Below are 20,991 nucleotides of genomic sequence, written 5' to 3'. Positions count from 1 at the left end.
TGTTTTTGAGTTTAGAATTTGAAGTGCATAGGTTAACAGCCATTGAGTATGGCTTGTTAATAACTGTTGTCAACACATAAAAACTCATTACATGCTTTTTAAAGCACTGCTATTGACTTCTATGGGCCCTTAATGCAATAAGATGCAAAAAAACAAACAAACAAAAAACAGATATAATATTTTTCAATACACACAACACTGAGATAGGAATAAGCATTCTTGTTAGACGGAAGTTGGACACATCCATTGTAGCGCAATGTCAATGTGTGTTACAACACATCAGTGTTAATGGACCCTAAAAGGCATCTATACTCTAATAAGTAATATATTCTTTAAGCCCTATACCCTTTGTACAGAAAACCAAAAGAAATAAAACATTTGGTAGTCAAATCACGTATTATGAAACTAACCAAATATGCATTTGTAAGCTCAGATTGCCGAATACAAATATAGTGGAGGGCTTTATCTAGCCAGTCACGGACTAAATTGGATACTTCTCCAGCATAAATCTGCCTGCATCTCTTTTATTTATAAAATGTTTAAGCTTTGTGTTTGCGATTCCTATGCTTGTTATCCTAGAGAAGCAACTGCAGCAGCTTTGCAGTTATTTGAGTCATTTTTTTAAATTGCTATATTTTTTACATAAAGCATATTTCCACTTTTGCAATGAAATTTGAGAAAACCCCACTACTTGTTTGTTATGTGTTCCCATATACTGTACACAGCATACTTAAAAATATAATAATAATAAAAAGAATTACCTTTTAGATGTTTTTTAGGAGAAGGTGTCATAGCAGACTGCAAGGCTTTATCAGCAAGTTCAGTGTGACCATCCCCAAAAAAGGATGGGGACTGGCTGAATTCATTTCTAAATAGCATACAATGGAGAAGCACAGTTTCTAAACCTTTACCCTCTGCAAAGACAGGCAGGTGGTTATTTTCTATAAATGCATGGTGCAAAATTTGGTGAAATCAATCATCTTCCAGGTTTTGTTGTTAAAGTTTAACCAAACACACTTAAGTTAGAAGCAGATTGGCTAGCACAGTTGCATCAGATTGTGAGTGCTCCAGTTTTAGTAAATCTCCCCCTATATGTAGGTTCACATTGGAGCGATTTATCAATGCGATTTGAGAGATCAAATCGCATGACAAGTCACAGCCTATTGGAGGCAATGGCACTGTTTCAATTGGTGCGACACTGATTTTGCTGCGCCATACTGATTTGCAAAAGTAGTTCCTGCACTAATTTTGCCAAATTCAGGTGCGACTTCAAAAGACATCTGTGTATGAAGCCACACAGATGTCTATCAAGTAGCACCTGAAATCGCGCTGACCTTGCTACTTTGAAATAGTGCTACAAGTGAAGTAGCGTGATTTCAAAGTAGCATCAGGGCAAACCAGGGCTCAGTGGTCAAATCTAGTTCAACTGATGAGATCTGCATGCACAGTACAGACAGGGTTAATTATGGCAAACACAGCTCCCCAGCCCATTCATAAACAAAGTAGTAGGGATTTACAGTGCTGGAGTTTTCAGGAAAGAGCATAGGACAAGGAGGCCTACCAAGAGGAGATGTTGAGATTGTTGTCTGATAATGACACTTACATCCCTTTGAGAGGTAATCCAATTATCCAATACAAAAAAGATTTATTGAGTTTGGTGGAGGAGGGTTTTACTTAGAATACATTTTGAGTATAGCCTCAAGTAAATTAATTAAATAATTGTATAATGTACCATCATCCAAAAAGTTGATATAGAAAAGGGGACTGGAGGATAGAGTGGTAGCGGCTGCTAGTACCGCAAACCCCAAATGACTATCACCCTAAAAAATTGTTATATATGGACTTTCTTGGTACTGATGACACAGGTAAGTGCAAAAAAAAAAAAAAAAACATTTATTATACATAAAACAATGTACAATTTAAAAACAGAAATATGACAATCAACCTCACACTGATTACAGCAGTATAATAATTACAACGGAAAACCGTGTAGTATCTGTTGTTGTGAGGTAAGATCGAGGGAGACCTCTACCGGTTTTATCACGTGTACCACAAAGATTGTGGTATACGTTATTCGTTGTCGTTGTGGGCTTCAATATATTGGCCGTACCATTTGCATGCTTCATATACGGCTTAGTGAGCATGTGGCCAATATCAAGAAAGGATTCCCGAAACACAGCTTATCCAAACATTATGATTTATGCCACAATCGGGATCCCAAAGGTACAGTGTTCCTAGGGATTGACCATTTTAAAAATAACTGGTGAGGTAGCAATATTGTTAGAGAAATATCACATTCAGAGACCAAACTGATTAATCAAGTTAAATGCCATGCTCCACATGGCATGATTATTGAGTGGGATGTAAATTATAGTAGTATGATTATGAGTTATTAACTACAGTACTCTTTTTAAGTTTGTTTTTTCTTAAATTTTTTTATGGTTTTACGAATTTGTAATCTGACCCTTTTTAGAGTATTTTTATATGTTGATATGTATTGTTTAAATTGTAATTATACAGGTTTTGCTGAGTATAATGGTGTTGATTGTAACCTTTGTGTTGTTATTCTAGCCATATTTATATCCAACCACAAGATGGCACTGTTTCCCAGTGCGGTCGCTACTTTTTATTCTTGTCATTTGAATTTTAATGTAACACTATCCAACCTATTCACTATGTTATTATGGAATAGTTAGGATTAGTGTTTGTGTTCTGATTTTAGTACCAGAATACCGATTACTTGTTCTGTCATTTGAACAGACCTTGATCGTATCCATGACCGTTTCCTGTTGTTGGAGTGCATTTTTACTTCTTGCTTCCCGTATTTGGATTGCAATGAGGGAGCTGCCTATTTCCTGCCGTTCCCTATTTATGATCATCGTACCGCACATCAGGCCACAACCCTGAAGACATTAGTGATGACGAAACTAGTAGGGAGAAGTCTGTAATGTGTGACGCAACGCTTGTACTGGGACACGACAGCCATCTGTATGGTTAGAAGCGCTGGACATTTCTTCAGTTTTTTATCTGCTTGATATTTACTTCATAAATGTGAGTGTATCAACTTTTTTTATCCTTTATTAAACTGCTTCTTGGGATGTCTGCACTATGAAGTGTTTTCTTTTCTTTGCTGGGTTCTCCGCTAACAAGGTCGATTAAGGGCCTGATTATGCTCATGCTGCTAAGGATCCTATCTTGGGAGGCATCCAGGATTGCTGACTTGTACTAAAGGAGCTGCTGCCTTTTCTCTACACACTTTGCTGTTGATTAATATATTGTCTTGCAAGTTTTTATCTTCCTTTTGGTAAGAAGGAGTGGGCTAGATTCAGCAACGATTTACGCCGGCGTATCCATAGATACGCCGCATAAATTCAAAGCTGCGCCGGCGTATCTTCTTTCTGTATTCAGAAAGCAAGATACGCCGACATTAGCCTAAGATACGACTGACATAAGTCTCTTACGCTGTCGTATCTTAGGGTGCATTCTCACGCTGGCCGCTAGGTGGCGCTTCCGTTGTTTTCGGCGTAGAGTATGCAAATTACCTAGTTACGCCGATTCACAAATGTACGTGCGCCCGATGGTAGTTTTTTACGTTGTTTGCGTGAGGCTTTTTCGGCGTAACGTTGCTCCTGCTATTAGGTGGCGCAGCCAATGTTAAGTATGGACGTCGTTCCCACTTCGAAATTTTAATTTTTTGCGTTGTTTGCGTAAGTCGTTCGCAAATAGGGCTGGACGTAATTTACGTTCAAGTCGAAACCAATGACGTCCTTGCAACGTCATTTGAAGCAATGCACACTGAGATATGTACACGGACGGCGCATGCGCCGTTCGTAAAACACGTCAATCACGTCAGGTCATCACATATTAGCATAAAACACGCCCCCCTTCCACATTTGAATTACGCGGGCTTACGCCGGCCCCATTCACGTTATGCTGCCGCAACTTACGGAGCAAGTGCTTTGTGAATACTGCCCTTTCTCCTGTAAGTTGCGGCGGCGTATCGTAAATACGATACGCTGCGCTGCCGTAAGAAGGGGCGCAGCTACCTGAATCTAGCCCAGTGTGTTTGGGTGTTGGTGGTGGTGTCTGAACCAGTGATCGCCACAAGAATTTTTATATGGACTTTATTATTGTTCAATTACATTTAATTTTATGAGTGATTCAGTTCACATATAAGTGCTGCACCATTTTCTACATAACAATAAAGTAGGCATTACCCAAATTTGTCTGCAAACGTGGAAATACACTTTAAATCTGAACTCCAGGCAAAGACAATTTGAAATTATGTACAACAAATGCTATAATTTACACATCTCTGCCACACTGCACAATCAAGCAGATAACACACTTGCTCTGTCTTCAGTTAAAGAATGATCTTACTAGCTGTGCAGTATGCAGTTGTGTAAATCACAAGAGTAGCTGAAAATAATTAAAAACCTCTGTCAGGTACAGCAATATGTTTTGCATATTCAATTGTGTATTTAGTGATTTACTTGGGATTCCACTCTAAATCCTGATTCTTCAAGCTGTGCTATTATTTAAGCCATAATAAAGTTATATCCAAACTAATAAAATCACCTTAAGAGGTCCCTTTACTATGCCCAAAATATTTTCTGAAATGTTTAGTAAATAAAACAGCTCAGCATATTTAAACTGGATGTAAACTCTCACATATACCTAGTGAAGTGCCCCCCGATGATACACAGAGATGAAACAAATCATCTTACATACGTTTTACATGTATATGTGCTGTCTTCAGCTTTATATATTATTTGGAAAGTTCACATTGTGTTAGAATTTTCACTTTCTCATTCAGCAGTAGCAGTGTAGTGTTGGATTACACTGGGAGACAGCTGATTGGAGGGAAGGCACACACCCCCCTTCACATAGGCAGAGACTTTCAGAGCTGTCCGGTGAGTGGAGCAGCTTTCTGCTAACCTATTTATAGCACCCACCCTGACACAAAATTCAGCCTGGTTTTATCTCCAGTGTCGGAGAAATTGTCAGAAGTTATCATGCTCATAAGAGAAGAATGAAGCAGGAGAAAGCCACGGAACGTAGTGCTTTGAAGAGAGATAAGAAAACACTGCAGACATATGTGCCCAGCTCAAATTTCATGAATCAGGTTTACATCCACTTTAAGTATTTACTTGCAAACAGAGAAAATAAAAACTATAAAATGAGGAACAGAACCCCCACTGCCTGCATGCAAAATTGTGCTCCTCCTGCTTCAGTTATGATATAGCTGTTGCTGCCATGCAGGTGGATGCAGCACATTTATGATATGTAGGTAAAAAGGTTTGCCAATGCCACAACAGTGCTTGTGCACTGTTGTGTCACACTAGAAAGATTTAGTAAATATTGTATGATGTAACTGTGGATTATCTACATTTTTTTTGGTGTGTCTTTTCTCAAAAGTAGATATGAAAAAAATATTGGTGACTGGTATTGCCATAACTTTAACTTATAGAAATTCTCTCTCATTGGTCAACTAAAGCACAATTGTGATTGGTGTTTGTTTGTCAAGTGACTCTCCCTGCCATGTTCTTTGAGCTGATTAGCAACCCTATCTTTTTAATCAATGATTCTAAATAGAAAGCAATAGAGATGCATCTGATCATGTATGGCTAGTATTATCACATTATGCCACATGTGATTTTCATACTTTTCCAGAAATGTCTCATATATCAGCAGGAACTTGATACATTTTATCAGGCAGTGTAACCTAATGTATTTATTTTAATTTAAAGGACGGTTTCAGATGTACAGTATGTTTGTGTTTTTTTTTATAAAATGTTATAATTTTTTTGATAACATCCTTTTTGAAATAGTTAGAAGGAGTCTGTTTGTAATACTTTCCCTGGGGGTTGTTACAGAGATTTATTGGCTCCTGTGACTGTACACTTTATGCCCCATACACACGATCGGAAATTCCGACAGCAAAAGTCCGATGTGAGCTTTTGAACGGAAATCCCGCCAGTGTGTATGCTCCATCGGACCTTTGCTGTCGGAATTTCCGCCAACAAAAGATTGAAAGCTGGTTCTCAAATTTTCCGACGGAAAAGAATCCTATCGGAAAATCAGATTTTCTGAAGCAATTCCGACGCATGCTCGGAAACAATTCGACGCATGCTCAGAAGCATTGAACTTAATTTTCTCGGCTTGTCGTAGTGTTGTACATCACCGCATTCTTGACAGATGAAAGTTCAGAGAAATTTGGTGTGACCGTGTGTATGCAAGCCAAACTTAAGTGAAATTAAATCAGAAAAACCATCCAAGGTTTTTCTGATGGAAAATCTGATCATGTGTACGATAAGTGGATTTTCAGTGCAGCCACATTAGCATTATTAAATGAGACCTACATGATGTCCACATGCTAACAAGTGTATGGAGAAGGGTAAAATCATTTACTAACCATTTAGTTGTCTTTATTGTATTTTTGACATAACTTGTATTGTTTGAGAGGTTTTGAGCATCTGTTACTACCACTGAGCTCCGACAGAAATAGGACAGTCTTACAGACTATCAAAGAGTTTGCAAGTATATAATACAAAAAAAAATCAAGTACTACCTAAGTAGTAAAGGATATAGTATTATAACAATTCAACATATATGGATAATTACAAATACCCATTGGTGATTTAATTTAATACTATAATGAATTACTTACTGTTTTTTTAATAATCAACAAATGTTTGATGTGAGATTTTGGTCAGATATTCTGACCGTGTGTATGCTCCATCGGACATTTTCTGTCGGAATTTCTGACAACAAATGTTTGAGAGCTGGTTCTCAATTTTTCCGACAACAACAGTTTTTGTCGGAAATTCTGATCGTCTGTATGCTATTCCGACTCACAAAAAATCCTATGCATGCTCAGAATCAATTTGACGCATGCTCCGAATCATTGAACTTAATTTTTCTCGGCTCTTCGTAGTGTTGTACATCACCATGTTCTTGACGTTCAAAATTTCAGACAACATTTGTGTGACCGTGTGTATGCAACACAAGTTTGAGCCAACATTCCGCTGGGAAAAAATCCACGGTTTTGTCAGAATGTCCGATCGCGTGTACGCGGCTTTAGTATACATCAAACTCACCCTTGTGTTGGGGGGAATATGGAAGCCGAGTAACACATGGGCATCTATGGTGGTCCTGCTGTAAGATTTGTCTGTTTTTGGAGGAAGTGGCAAAAACTATTTCTTGCATAAAGTGGGAAGTAATTAGACCTGAACCACTTGCTATTCCTATTTCATTGTACGGAAGATCCAGTAGGTCAATATAGGGTGTCTATAATCCCACATTTAATAAATGCCGGTAAATCCCTAATTCCATCCTATTGGGGAAAGCAATCAACCCCCCCCCCCTGTTTTTTCCTTTCTAAACTAATTAAAAACTAAAGGTATATGATTGTTGAAAATATTAGCTGAATTATAGGATCGAAACAGGTTTTTTACTTGACTACATATGAATTGGGATATAGATATATAGAGAGATGTGATGTATATTGTTTTGATATAAAATACACTGTACTGTTTTTTGAAATTGCAATTAAAAAAAAAAGATTAAATAAAAAAAAAGATCACTGAGCCTACACCAAGTAATTATAATAAAGGCAGACCCCTCAATTCACAAATTCGTTTGTAAAAAGACAGGGCAAAGCAAACAACCAATTTTCTTAAAAACAACAATTGGCATAAATATGTTACAAAAAAAGGTTGAAAAAATCTTACACTTGCAATCCTATATTAGCTTGATCAATCAGACCTGTAAAATGAAATCTAAGGAGTACTAAGGAGTGTATTTTATATTGACTCTGTTTGATCCATCATCTATAGTCTCATGGTAAAAGTGTTTGAAATAATATAACACTGATCCTCTTCTGAACTCAATAATTGATAAATCTCCGCCCCACTGAGTTCTTAGAAGATAATTCTATCTGTATCATTTTTTTTTTTTTGTAATAATGTCATGACTGTGAGTATGTTAGAAGTAAGGTATGTTTAAATAGTGCTCAACATAGCTGTATTAAATATGCAAAACTTCAGATTTTCAAATTTGTTTTGCATCCATGATGCAAAAATTATTAAAGACATTGAGAGGCATTCAATAAAACTGACACACCACATTTCTGGTGTTTATTGCTCTTGTTAATGTGTTGCACCTAATTAAAAAAAACATCTATGACAGTTTTGGTACTGACAGCGACTTGTGTGTCAAATTCAGGCAGTTCTAATTTGCTCCACTACTTCTTTGTGTCGCACAGCCTGTGACAAGTTCAAAATAAAATACTGACAGTTTGTATCTTACAAAAATTGAGCTAATTAAGACCAACTTTCTTTTGGCATACAGAAAAAAGTACAAATTCTAGACAGGGACATGAATTTGGCACACACTACACTGCTTTTAGAATGCATGTGAGACGCTTTTACAAAATCTGTCTGCGTCAGTCTTTATGAATTCCAGTGATTGGATCAGTAAAGAAATCAGACAGCTAGGAATTTAGGGCCAGATTCACAGTCCGGCGGCGCAGCGTAACGTAACCCGTTTACGTTACACCGCCGAAAATTTCCCGATTTAGTGCCCGATCCACAAAGCACTTACCTGGAAATTTGCGGCGGTGTATCATAAACAGGTCTGGCGCAAGGCGGCCCAATTCAAATGGGGCGGGTACCATTTTAATTAGGCGCGATCCCGCGCCGGACGTACTGCGCATGCTCCCGTCACAAATTTCCCGACGTGCCTTGCACGAAATTACGACGCGCCAACGTTTTGTGAATCGCGACGTGATAAAAAGACTTGCGCCGGGAAAAATATATTTTTTTTTAAAAATTCAAAAGCGACGCGGGAAAGACGGGCATACTTTAACATGGTGGAGTACTTTTACACAATGTTAAAGGTGCCCTATCTTTGCGTCGGAAATCTAACACTCGCGACGACGTAACAACGGGAAAAATCTTCGTGGATCGCCGTAACTCCTAATTTGCATACCCGACGCTGTATTACGACGCAAACTCCCCCCAGCGGCGGCCGCGGTATTGCATCCTAAGATCCGACAGTGTAAAACAATTACACCTGTCGGATCTTCTGGCTATCTATGCGTAACTGATTCTATGAATCAGTCGCATAGAGAGAACAACAGATACGACGGCGTATCAGGAGGTACGCCGTCGTATCTGCTCTGTGAATCTGGCCCTTAAAGTCTAATGCCTTGTACACATGACCGGTTTTCCAGTCGGGAAAACTGCTGTGTTTTCTTTTGACCGGGAAAACCAGCCGTGTGTATGCTCCTTAGCAGTTTTCCTGACAGGAAAACTGAGGGTAAAAAAATGAGAACATGTTCTCTTTTTTTTTTTCAACGCAAATTGCATTGTTTTTTTTCCGCAGTTTTCCTATGGGGGAAACACTGCTGTGGAGCATACACACGGACGGTTTTCCCGACCAAAGCTCTCAGGCAGTTTTCCTGTCGGGGAAAAGTGCCCGAGCAGGTTCTTGGTTACCCCCTCGGGTTTCTCGGCGGTCCTTTGACCGCCGAGAAACCCGATTGTGTGTACAAGGCATAAGTTAATTTTTTGCAAATAAATAAATGCACATATATTTTCAATACAAAAATGCATGTATTATTATTTGCAAATTAGTCTGCAAAGAATTGCAAATGCATAAGTGGATCCCCCTGGAAAAATCATGTGTCCCGGTTATGAAACACATAGGGGTAGGGCCTAATGGATGATGTCATTAGGTACATCGGAACCTGGAGGTGCATTATTTGACATAGTGACCTGGACCTGAATACCAGTGCTGCATTGCTGGACTGTTACACTGAATGCCCTGTTTATACTGTGAAATGTAAGTAGTATTTTAATACTGAGTGGATGAATTAAAGGTTTTAAAAAGGTAAAGCACCATGAGTGTTTGCTTGTGTTTTTTATATGCAATTATGTGATAACTTGGAGGATATGTGCAAAATCCAGCTGTGGAGTGAGAAGTTTATTTAACCACTTAAAGACTGGACATTTTCTGGCACTTTTTGTTTATATGGGATAGTCTGTGTTTTTTGCTAGAAAATTAGCTTGAACCCCAAAACATTATATACATATATATATATATATATATATATATATATATATATATATATATATATATATATATATATATATACATAATAGCAGAGGCCCTAAAGAATAAGTTGGTGGGTTTTGCAATTTTCTATGTCGCACAGTATTTGCGCAGCGGTTCTTCAAATGTAGTTTTGGGGATAAAAATACACTTTTTAAAATTTGAATGCACAAAAACACAATACATAACCAAATTTTTTAATACAATAAAAAAAATATGATGTCACGTTGAGTAAATAGATACCAAACATGTTACACTTTAAAATTGCTCATGCCCGCACAAAGGCGACAAACAATGTAATTTTTTACTATCGATAGGCAAAGCTTTAAAAGCCTTTACAGGTTACCACTTTAGATGTACATAGGAGATCCAATGCTAGAATTACTGCCCATGATCTGGCGTTCACAGCGATGCTTCCCATGTGTGGGACTATTGCGGTTTGCGTGTGTGTGGGACCGATGCACATGTCCGCCTTAGCAAGCTAGCACGGAGGCACTTTCTTTTTTCATTATTAATTTGTTTTATTTTTTTCTATTTTTACACTGTTGCTTTATTTATTTTTTTGATCACTTGTATTGCTGTCACAAGGAACATAAACATCCTTTTGACAGCAATATGCACCGGACATGTACTGTTGGAAGGCAACATGAGTTAATATAATATTTATGGAGGTTCTACATATCTGGATCCTATTCCCGAGATCCTTCAGGCTTATACGTGTAGTTCCATATTTTTAAAAGGTACAGGAATGTGGCCCCAAGCAGAATCTGCATAGCAAGAGGGCTTGGCACCAGCCCACTTGATGTGATACAAGCTTCAAAGAGAACAATGATTGATGACAAAGACGGCCCAGGGCGCATGGAGATGATATGGGCAATACTGCCCCCAGAGGCCAAGTATAGCAGGACAGTCAGTAATATAATCTATTGAGGAGGATTGTCCTGTGAACACTATGATTGGTCCAGAAGCAAAGGGGGTTGGCAATGGGGGGAGTTTGAATGAGTTTTGACTGAGTTTTGTAAAAATAGTTTTTAACAGGGAGCTCTTTCTCTTTCGCTGAAGGCCTTTGCTGGAGCCTGTTGGCTCTCTCTGCCATCTTGAGAGCCTCATGGAATCCAGGATTGGGCCTAAGCCATGAGGCTTAGCCCTCTCATTAACATCTGAGCTCAGCCAGTGAGGAGTTTACCTAGAGGAGGCGATAAGTATTTTTGATGATTGTTGTTATATGTTGTAGATATCAGCTGTTTAGTTTGGGATATTCCTATTTTCTTGGGAAATAAATGTAACATTGTTTACTAAGCAAATGTGTCTGTCTTCATAGCTAACATTATATCATTAGGCCTAGCATACTCTGATAGACAAGCTAATTATAGGGATCTGTACCTTGTTTCAGAGACACTTTGACCTGGCAACTTTGGCTATTAGCTCTATAGTCCCAGCGGTAATATCGTCCATCATTGCTATATATGGTGGAGCGTATACTATTCTTGCCACAGCTTTATCAACATTACCTCTGTCTAATGGTAAGCTTGGGTTTTCCTTAAGCTATTAACCACTTATGTACTTTATCTATGGTAGCTAATTTCCATTCAATTATCTACATTTCAGATATAACCAGCATTCTATTTTCTTTATATATCAATGCTGTATATGGACCCTATATGGTTGAGGTCAGGAAGACTCTATTTAATTCATATTCTGGGTGACTGCCACCTATATTCATTTTTATGTTGTTTTAGGTAAGTTTGCTTGCTGTATGCAGCGCTTCTACATTAATTCTTACCTTTATGTTATTCAGCACCCTAGTATTATGCAACTATGTCCCCTTTGTGCGAAATTTGGGGCATATTGCAGCTGCTTTTCTGTCTAAATTTATGGGACAGGCTGGTAACCACTTATGGATTTAAATCCCCATACACCCCATTGGCTCCATTGTTTAACAATCCTTCATTCACCCCGGGTCTTCACCCCCACGATTTTGCATGGTGGACTAATAAAGGTTTGCTATGAATAGCGGATCTCTGTCGAAACCAGCCCTTCAGGAAAAGTATCATCTCCCAAATTCGGAAATATACAGATATACCCAGATATCGCATTTCTTGGCGACACTGAATCTCACCTCTGACCTCTGACCTAACCACATTCACCGCAATGGAAAATCTCTGTAGGACTTTCGACAAACACACTGGCCACATATTACAGATCTACAGTATTTTATCCTCGACTTATCAAAAGTTGTTTTACATGCAAATATGGGAGCAGGTTCTAGAAACCAGCTTGGCAACAGAAGAGTGGAGCAAAATGTACAATTACTTCCCATTACAATGGGAAATGCTGATACTGCATTTGTTAAAATTATTTGAATAAAAAAATTGGAAAACAAAAACACCAAGATCAGCGTTTTTGAATACTTTAGATTTTTTTTTAAAAGTGCCATTAGGATGCTGGTAAACGGAAGTGATGTCATGTCATTGTTTCAGAGATAATATAGCGGCGACCTAATGAAAGCCGCTCCCGACAGAAGACCAAGTGTTGTTGGAAGCAGGACTGTTTCCCTTTAGATACGCCTGAATCTGCTATTTTTCCTTCTACTTCAACTCTTCTATCACCACAAAGTTTTATTGTTTTTACCCGGCTGGGTAATAAAGAGCACAGAAAAAGACACCTGTCGTGGACATTCCGTTAATGCTACATCCACCATACACCCTTAGACGGCGGAGGAGTCATGAGGTAACATGCCACCCAAAACAAACCAGCAGCTCCTTCGGGGGTAGTGCTACATAAAAAATAAAACAAAGGAATTCAAATGTGAAGGCAAAAACTGTGAATTCAAAGATTCTTAGATTATGAGGGAAATAAAAGATGTGCATACTAAAAGCCACCAAACTTCCTAATGATAAACCACACAGCACCTCGTTTTTCAACAGAGGAAGGCTTACCAGAATCATATGACCCTCAATTAAAAGTGGTCAACCAGCACTTGTATCTCAATTCAAGATATTCAGCTTTCCTCAAAACGTCAAACGATGGTACTGCTGCATTGTAATAGATTGCTGTGCATATATGCTCAGTTGGACATAGTATCATGAAAAAAACACACTCTCCATTGTGTAATCCCAAATAAAGCACCAATTTAAAGTGGTTGTAAAGGTTCGTGTTTTTTCACCTTAAAGTGGAGTTCCACCCATTTTTTTATGTTTGTCTGTGCTGCATGCCCTAATCTCATAGTGTTCAGAATGGACAATTTTTATTTATTTTGTACAGGGGTATTTATATTTAAAAAGTGAAATTGTGGGTGGAGGGGAGCTGCGGTGGCTCAACGCGATTGGCACTGCGCTGACAAGCTATTCACCTCTGCAGCTAGAGGTTCGGATCCCGGTCTCAGCTACATGTGAATTGAGTTTGGTGGTCTCAGCCCGGCTCCCGGTGGGTGTGCTATGTGAGGTAAGCTTGCGCTTAGTACGCCCACCCTCCTCCCGCAAAAACCACCACACTTACATGCACTCGAAATTGGGTTAACATACATGCACTCTAAAAAGAGAGGCGAAGGACTAATGGGGCTGGTTGAGCGGGCTAGATCCTCTTACTCCCTTATAGGGAGTCCCTCTGCCTCGTTGGGCTTCAAAGCGGAGCAGGTAGGGCGGGCTGTGTGGGAGGACCCCCTCACACACCCACCATTGCCACCCGGGGCATGGAGAAAGGTGGCAGATTGCCTCTGGGGGAGGCCTGCCTACTCCCAACTCCTGCAGTCCGGCTCCTCTCTCGGTTACACGCACAAAATACACGTAAAAAAAAAAATTGTGGGTGGAACTCCCCTTTATTAATGCATCCTATGCAATTGGCTCCCGCTGCTGTCAATCAAATCCAATGATGCGGCCACCGGGGGACGGGACAGAGACATACACCCTGTGTCTATGGACGCAGAGTGTATGAGACGGGAGCACGCCCGCAAGCTAACCCCCTTGGGAGAGATCTTCCCGAGGGGGTTAGCTATTGCGGAGAGAAGCCAAGACAGCCGCGGACGGACCACAAAAGATGAGGATCGGGGCCACTCTGTGCAAAACTAACTGCACAGTGGAGGTAAGTATGGTATGTTTGTTATTTAAAAAAAATAAAAACCTTTAATGTGGTAAATACACTTACAATGAAGAGATGACAACTAGGTACTTCATATCATATAAACAACTCATATTCCAGAATCCAAGATGGCCGTGGCAGGATTGCATATGCGCAGTGTCGTGTGTTCCCTCTCTGCCCTACTAGTTTCAAAGATAACGTCATCAGTTCTTAATATTTAGCAAAGCACCACACCATGTTTATATAACCCATATTGCTATATGCATATCTGATAGTGTCATAAGGTGGGAGATGCTGTTCATGAGAGGAATTGATTGATTGTGAACAGTGCATAGGTTAATTGTGAATATTGTTGCTGGTTAAATGTCTTTCTGTATTTTGATGAGGTTCTTCGTCTGATTGTGCTAACAATGACAAGTTTATCAAATGCCTCTACTTGCTACGTGAATAAACAAGAAAAGCCAACACAGCATTAAACTAAAATGCAAAACAGGGTTTACTTGTGATCACAGAAACCTTTATGATATGATCTCAACTAAACCCTATTTTGCATTTTTCTTTATTACTGTGCTGGTCATTCCTTGATTGCTTAACCTGTTAATGATAGCACTGTAGGCCTTACATCTGTAATGCAGGTATATGTGCTGGGCAGCTTTGTTTAAAGTATAATTAAAAAGCAAAACCTTTCTATTTCATTTTTTACAGACTGGAAAATTATTAGAATGCCCATTAAGGGCCAGATTCTCGTCCAGCGGCGTATCTTTGCGGTGGCGTAACGTATCCGATTTACGTTACGCCTCCGCAACTTAGACAGGCAAGTGCTGTATTCTCAAAGCACTTGCTCCGTAAGTTGCGGTGGCGTAGCGTAAATCGGCCGGCGTAAGCCCGCCTAATTCAAATGTGGGACAGGGGGGCGTGTTTTATGTTAATCTTCTGTGACCCGACATGCGCCGTCCGTGGAAATCTCCCAGTGTGCATTGATCCTAATACGCCGCAAGGACGTATTGGTTTTGACGTGGACGTAAATTACGTCCATCCCCATTCATGGACGAGTTACGCAAACGACGCAAAATTTTTAAATTTCGTTGCGGGAACGACGGCCATACTTAACATTGGTACGCCGCACTTACGCCACCATATAGCAGGGGTAACTATACGCCGGGAAAAGCCTAACGTAAACGATGTAAATGTACTGCGTCGGCCGTGCGTACGTTCCTGAATTTGCGTATCTTGCTAAATTACATATTTCAATGCGTAAATCAGCATACACGCCCCTAGCGGTCAGCGTAAAAATGCAGTTACGATCCGACGGCGTAAGAGACTTACGCCTGTCAGATCTAGGGGAAATATATGCGTAACTGATTCTAAGAATCAGGCGCATAGATACGACGGGGCAACTCAGAGATACGACAGCGTATCTGGAGATACGCCGTCGTATCTCTTCTGAGAATCTGGCCCTAAGTTTTTTCTGCTGTCTGTGCCCTCTTCCTCTACTTATGTTATAAAATTGAAAAGGAAAATCACAAATTTAGGGTCTTTCCCAGAAGAGGAAGTGAGTGAAAATCTTCTTTTGGTGGACCTGGTTATGTGACAGGGAGTGAACGTAAATCTCCCAAATGGGGTACAGATGCAAAAAACAAAACAAAACAAAAAAAGACTGTCAGGGGATATATATATCTAACTCTCTCCAAAATTAAGAAAATAAAGTTTTGCCTTTAGTTCTACTTTAAATTCTGCTTGTTGTCTATTGTTTTCCATGGTGTTTCTTCTGACTGTGGCCTGTTCATGAATATTTATTTGTTTGGAACCTTCTCTTACATACCTGCCAATTTGATGATGAGTGTTCCCTTTCCTCATCTCGGGGACACTTGAGGTTGAAAGAAACATGAGAAACCTTTTTCACCATCTAGTTTCCATCACGGTATGTGACATAGTTGTTTTCATCAAACCAAGAATGTAACATGATTTCATAATATATCTAAATTCTCACGGCTACACATTTTACCAATGTGTATTGTGCTTCAAGGTTAAATATGTAAATATCATCCAAAATTAACATTATGGGATACGGTGCCGGTGTTAGGATGGAGCCTGTGAATAATGAGGATCATTCATATATTACTCATCCAGGTGAAAAGATGAACTTTGATGTTCAAAAAACCTGCATGAATCTTGACATAACACATTCATACTGTTTTTATGAATCTACTAGCTAGGTGATGGCCCATTCAACATGCAACAAAAAGCTATTTTGACAAGTTAGTGACAGTTAAAGATTAGAAAAAAAATCTTCATTGTGCTCTTTTCTATACTTATTTCTTTCTATATAATGTTCCTTATTTTTCTGTTTCTAGACAGGCAATCTGCCAGGACTGAGCTCCTCTAGCAGATGTCACCCTTTGCCCTTTTGCTCTTTCTGTAGATTCTCGGCTGGAGGAAAAGTTAGTTAGCATTCAGTATTCAATAATAATAAGTGATTCAGTTTTTACAGAGGTTGTGAAAAAAAAATCAAAGCAATTTTTATTTTAGAAATGGTATATCCTAATTCTTTTTCTTGAAGGAAACAAAAGGTCAGTACAAATGCACATCTTGCACTTTAATACAAAACCTTCAAATAATAAATAAATAAATAGTTCCTCAGAGCTGTGTTTCTATTTTTATTTTCTAGTAAAAGGCAAAGAAAATCAAGAATACAGTGGCTGCCATTTATGTGCTTTTTTAACATATTAGCACTAGTGGATTTATAAGTATTAACCCTAGAGATTATCAACTTGGTAGTAGACATTAGAAATCCATTGTTCAGCATATACTGAACAGCTACATTCTTTATGAGGCAGGCTGTTACTCGGCAAGATAAATAATTGGCAAGATATGGAAAAATATATATTTTTTAGTTTAAAGTGCAAGTTCACCTTTACAGAACCTTAAGTGGCCTTACACTGGGCTCCCTCCCCATCCCACCCTGTCTTGCTGTACCAAATTGCCGCAACCCCCTGCTGTACGACAGGAAGTCAGGTAAATCTGTGGGTGTTGTCACAGATGGGAGATACATTTCTGCCTTGTTTAGACAATATACCAATTATTATCAGGTGTCGGCTGCAGAAGCAGCCAGAAAGATTTAAGGGCGTTGGAAAACTTCAGCTGTTCAGAATGAGGTAATTAAGGCCTCTATAAGTATTCCAGAGGATTACTACTGATTGCTGCATCCTGAGGCTTTTTGAGTGAAGGAGAGCATTGAACAGAAATACTTCTGAAGAGGTGAGGTGCTGTTGATTTTTCTGTGTGATAAAAATCAAAAATACTATTTGCTTTTCTGCTGTAGGACCAGCAGTGTCGGCACAGCAGTAGGCTGTGCCAGACTCCATAGATAGGTTCCTGTGTGGTGAAGGTAGACGCCCCTAGTGGCCAGGGTATATTTTATGTTTGATTTTGTTTATGCTGTTTGAATGCTTGCACTTGTTTCCAGCAAGATGGAAGAATAAACCAATTTCTTTGTTTTCAACCGTCTTCAGCTGTTTCTCTGTATCGTTCCGTGTGTAGTGAACACATCCAGGGGGTCACACTCCCCCGCTACCGAGCTAACCCCTTACACATGGTGGAGAATGCGGGCAGTTAAAGTAAACCCAAAATGGAGGAGATGCTGAAACAGCTGGCTTTAGAAAATGCAAATCAACAGCAAACCAATGCAGTTTGCAGTGGAGCCTTTCAGCTCAACAACAGGCTCACGCAGCTCAACAACAGGCTCACCAAGCGAGCATGGCAGCTCAACAACAGGCTCACGCAGCTTAACAACAGGCTCACCAAGAGAGCATGGCAGCTCAACAACAGGTTTACCAAGAGAGCCTTGCAGCTCACCGAGAGAGCATTGCAGGCTTGGAACAGAGACACCAGCAGCAGGCCATCGTGAAACAGCTTCAGAGACAGCAGACCGAGGCTGGGAGTCAGGCCAGTAACATACCGACTTTTCGGGTAAGACACTTATTGCCAAAGATGACTGCAGATGAGGACCCTGAGATGTTTCTGACCACGTTTGAGAGAGCAGCGGAAAGAGAGAGTTGGCCTAAAGACCAGTGGGCTGGACTAGTGGCCCCCCTATTATCTGGAGAAGCCCAAATGGCATATTTTGATTTGGAGCTGGCAGACACGAAAAACTATGATCAGTTAAAAGAGGAAATATTGGCACTTTTTGGTGTAACCCTGGATGTCCGTGCTCAGCGGGTCCACAATTGGAGTTATCAGCAGAGGAAGCCACCTCGGTCGCAGATGTATGACCTCATCCATTTGGCTAAGAAATGGTTGCAGCCAGAAACTCTGTCCGGATCAAAAATTTTGGCGCGAGTAGCCATGGACAAATTTCTTAGGTCTCTTCCTAACACCCTGCAGAAATGGGTGAACCATGGTGGTCCGGAAACCTCAGACAAACTTGTAGACCTGGTCGAAAGGTACCTAACAACAGAGAATTTGTCCTCTTCCACCAGAGACGCACAGACTTTTCACCCCAAGACCAGACCCCCCCCCACCTATAGGTAAGACTGCATCAAGGGATGGGGGTGGAGAGAGGGACCAAGGAGCAACTAGAGGAATTATCGGGACTACTGCTAATGTTTGGCGAGAGCAGCTTGGAAGACCCATCCCACAAGAGAGGACCAGAAGGTTGATTTGTTACCGTTGTCGGGAAGAGGGACATGTAGCAGCGGTTTGCCCAGCGGGTGATGAACCCATGCAGTGTGACTTTCTGACAGAGACGACAGTCCCTTTTTGCAACCACATGCACTGCAAGGGAAATGAGAAACCTTTATATAGAATGTGCTTAGACAGTAAAGATGTTGTAGTATTGTTGGATTCAGGTAGCCTGGTCACCTTAGTGAAAAGTGATCTAGTGGTGGGAAAAACCTTACAGCCTAGGAAAATGGCTGTAGTTTGTGTACATGGGGACACTCGAGAATATCTGGTGACTACAGTTTCCTTTGAAACCTCCCTCGGTAACTTGTGTCACCAGGTGGATTTAGTTCCCAAACTGCCACATGACGCCATTGTGGGAAGGGATTTCCCAAAATTCTGGGAACTCTGGGACTGCCCAGATTCCCCAGTAGGTGGTTCTTCTGAGCCTAAAACATCTACTCCAGAAACCTCTAACTGTGAGGAATTTCCTGAGTTTCCATTCTCACTCTTAGCAGGGGAAACACCAGTCCCTAGGGAGGAGCCTGCTACCTCCGAAGAGGAACAGCGGCCAATAGGGTTTGATGACCTCGAGGTGCACAGAGAAAATTTTGTCACTGAGCAATTGAGGGACCCCACATTGCTAAGAGCCCGGGAGAATGTAGTGAAGATAGATGGGGAGTTAGTTAACCCTGACGAGAGGGTTGCCCTCCCTTACTTCATTATTAAAAGGGACCTGTTATATTGAGTGTCACAGAGGATAGAGGACATCATTGAGCAACTGGTAGTGCCTAAACCGTACCGCAAGATGGTTTTGGAACTGGCCCATGGGCACATTCTTGGGGGACATTTGGGAGCAGAAAAAACCCGGGAGAGGATCACCCAGAGGTTTTATTGGCCTGGGATCACTAAGGAAGTGGAATTGTCCTGCTCTTCCTGTCCAGTGTGTCAGATTACTGCACCCATGCCACATTTCCACAGTCCGTTGGTACCCCTGCCCATTATTGAGGTCCCTTTTGAGAGGATCGCCATGGACTTGGTTGGTCCCTTACTGAAGTCCACTAGAGGGCACCAGCATATCTTGGTAATAATGGACTATGCCACTTGTTACCCAGAAGCGATTCCTCTCCGAAACACCTCTGCTAAAACCATTGCCAAAGAGTTATTTCAGGTTTTGATTGATTGATTGATTTAATAGATTTATAATGCGCCAAATACTGACCCGTCAGGGTTTTCAGCCGTGTGGGTCTTCCTAAGGAAGTCCTAACTGACCAGGGCACCCTGTTTATGTCTAGGGTGACCAAAGAACTTTGTAAACTCCTGGTGACCCAATTACGTACATCAGTATATCACCCTCAAACAGACGGGTTAGTGGAAAGGTTTAATAAAACCTTAAAACAAATGTTGAGGAAGGTGGTGGATAAAGACGGAAAGAATTGGGATTATCTGCTCCCTTATCTGATGTTTGCCATAAGAGAGGTTCCCCAATCGTCCACAGGGTTCTCTCCGTTTGAGCTACTGTATGGGAGGCACCCCCGGGGCCTACTGGACATTGCCAGGGAAACATGGGAGAGTGAGAGTTCCCCTCATCGAAGAGTGATTAAACATGTGGCTCAAATGCAAGATAGAATTGCCCAAGTGATGCCGATTGTAAAAGAACATTTAGCCCAAGCCCAATTGGCTCAACAAAGGATTTACAATCGTGGGGCCCAGGTCCGTTCCTTTGCACCCGGTGATAGGGTGTTTGTGTTGGTCCCCACGGTCGAAAGTAAATTCCTAGTCAAATGGCAGGGTCCCTATGAAGTGTTGGAGAAAATGGGGGTGGTGAATTATAAAATTAGCCAACCGGGAAGACGAAAACCTGAGCAGCTCTATCACGTGAACTTGCTGAACCCATGGAAGGATAGAGAGTCCTTGGTCGCTAAGACTACCCGATTTTCTGCTCCATTTAACCTGGCTGTCCCTGAAGTTGGGATAGCGGAGACTCTATCCAAAACTCAGCAACAGGAGGTTAAAGAATTTGTGCTCTGTAATAAGGAGAAGTTTTCAGACCTGCCAGGCTGGGTCTCCGGAGTTGAACATGACATTATCGCCACACCAGGGGATAAGGTCAAGTTGAAGCCTTATTGAATTCCAGAA

Source organism: Rana temporaria, chromosome 3 (assembly GCF_905171775.1).
Source record: "Rana temporaria chromosome 3, aRanTem1.1, whole genome shotgun sequence".
NCBI lineage: Eukaryota > Metazoa > Chordata > Amphibia > Anura > Ranidae > Rana > Rana temporaria.
This window is presented reverse-complemented; position numbering follows the sequence as displayed.